We start from the raw sequence: 2,507 nt of genomic DNA, 5'->3' as shown, positions 1-2,507 counted from the left end.
GTAGGTTTATGGTTGATAATATTAAAAAAAAGTATCCCATTAATTTCGCACAATACTCAATATTTTTCAACCATCTATTTCACTCCTAATTGGTCCAATTATCTTTATCTATATACATAAAAATGAATTTCTGTCTGTCTGAACCTTATAGACTCGGAAACTACTGAACCGATCGGCGTGAAAATTTGTATGCATAGGTTTTTGCGGCCGGGGAAGGTTCTTAACATGGTTCTAGACCCCTCCCCGCTTTGGAAAGGGGGGCTCCCATACAAATGAAACAGAACTTTCTGCATAACTCGAGATCTAATCAGAGAATAAATGAATTTTAGGCGAAACGAAGTTTGTCGGGTCTGCTATAGGAAATAAAAATGTAGATTCCGATCATTCGCTCCGTTGTTACACCACCATTGAGCCGGAGTGAATCTTTCCACTTTTACAAAACGGTATTTTCATATAAACACCTACCTGAAAATCGTCACAGTTCTCGATACAATCATTGCTTGAAGCAGTTACCACACAATAAACACGCACTTTAATCATTGCTATTTGTTCATTTCACTAGAACTAATATAAACATATTCTTCTTCTTCTTATTGGCATTACATTCCCACACTGGGACAGAGCCGCCTCGCAGCTTAGTGTTCATTAAGCACTTCCACAGTTATTAACTGCGAGGTTTCTAAGCCAAGTTACCATTTTTGCATTCGTATATCATGAGCCTAACATGGTGATACGTTCATGCCCAGGGAAGTCGAGACAATTTCCAATCCGAAAATTGCCTAGACCGGCACCGGACCCAGCCACCCTCAGCATGGTCTTGATTTGTAGCCGCGCGTCTTATCGCACGGCTAAGGAGGGCCCCTAATATAAACATATTAGAATACATTTAAAAATGTATCCTCAAACCAAACAAAAATTCACCTCGGCATAAGAACTTCTAGCCGCACCGTGCTGCCAAAGGGCCAGTAGTCTTTTTTAGTATAAATAAAAAACCCAGATTAATCCACCTACAGTGAGATTTTGACCCTTCCTTAGCTATAAGGAAATATTTCCAGACTCCAGTATTTAAAACGAGATAAAACTACTCAGCTCCCCACTGCGATTTACCGTGAAACTGACAAAATAATTGCCTACCCAAATGCGGATAACATCCCGCACGGAAGGATGTCTAAAAGCGAACAGGAATCTACCTGAATAGGACGCAAACCACCTTAGCCAAGTTTCAATTTCATCTTGCGCTTGAACCAAGCATGATCGTGCATGTGTGTGCTACCGGTACACTAATACTGCCAAACAATCAAGCGGTTCGACTCGCAAAACCTCGCGCTTTTTTCGTCGCCATATTTTTTCACCAAGTCGAGTCAGTCAAGTCAGTCGAGACAGTTCTGCAGTTTGAAGGCGTGAATTAGTATCTGCAGGTTCCGGTGATTTGGTCAAATAAAATTTACCCCGTTTTTACATTTCATCCGGCAAATTTGCGAATGCATTTCTTGCATATCCATGACGGCGACGGATAGATTCCGTCGGAAAACAACTTTCTCTGGTATAAATAAGTTTTTATCGCTTTCAAAAGAGCACAATTTTCAATAATTCTGATTGTTTTCAGATGGATCTTCATAATGCACATCAAGTTAGGCTGAATTGCTACATCTGTCCGGGTCTGTCAGTTGTTTTGCGGAACTAATCGAAGCCGACGAAGTGGTGTTTCTGTTTATTTCTCGCATTCACCTGAGCTGCTGGGGAAATGCCGTTGTTTCTGCATAAAGCCTGCCAGCTTCAATGAAAATGCTTCATGACGTACACAACGGATATTCTATACCCGATTAGCAGCATAGCACGGATTGCTTATAGACAGAGGCATGAGAAGAGAGTGGATTAGACCTGAGAGATTAGAGGTGTTTCACGGGCTTGATGCAGAAGATCGAACAGGTGAGTACTTTCACGTTTTCTTCCTTCTGTAAAACAATGTTGCTTACTTACAATGCCATGAATTTTATAGTTTGGTGAAACCATTATTTATGTAGCGTAAATTTTCCTGTCTACTAATTACAGCCATCGTGGAACCTTCATTAGCACCGGTAAAATATTGTTTGACTTCACTGGCTTCACATACCTCAGGCTCAGGTAACGAAGTGCAGTGCTTCTGTAGTTTTCGAAACGGGTGGTGCTGTTATTAGATGAACGATTCCTGCATGAAATTAGGAGACACAAACATTTACAGCTTGAGATTGTGGCTAATGTTGAGACAGAGAATTACTCATTTTTCGGGCACTTATGCTTAACCGATTTACTCACAACAACCCGCTCGGAAAGATCTTCTAGACTTCTACCGTGATATCTCTGAGACAAAAAAATGAGTCTCCTAGATATTTGTCTTCGATGTCTAGCACCTGTCCGACCTCAAATCCGCCTCAAATGCAACAACCGTTTAAACCGGTGTCTACCTCAAATTTTAGACGAGTAGACCGTTTGAACCGGAAGGGATTTGACAGTTATGGTCTCTTAGA

The 2,507-nt window shown here is 41.0% G+C and overlaps 1 long non-coding RNA gene across 1 annotated transcript; it reads left to right on the top strand.

Moving 5' to 3' along the window:
* Positions 1-1,163: 1,163 nt before the first annotated feature.
* Positions 1,164-2,299, top strand: LOC134219208 (uncharacterized). The gene is made up of 3 exons (XR_009981516.1): positions 1,164-1,543; positions 1,607-1,929; positions 2,053-2,299. It is a non-coding gene; the product is annotated as an uncharacterized LOC134219208 (long non-coding RNA).
* Positions 2,300-2,507: the final 208 nt, after the last annotated feature.

This window comes from Armigeres subalbatus, chromosome 3, assembly GCF_024139115.2.
Source record: "Armigeres subalbatus isolate Guangzhou_Male chromosome 3, GZ_Asu_2, whole genome shotgun sequence".
NCBI lineage: Eukaryota > Metazoa > Arthropoda > Insecta > Diptera > Culicidae > Armigeres > Armigeres subalbatus.
Note: the sequence above shows the minus strand (reverse complement) of the source record. Positions and strands in the feature narration are given on the sequence as shown.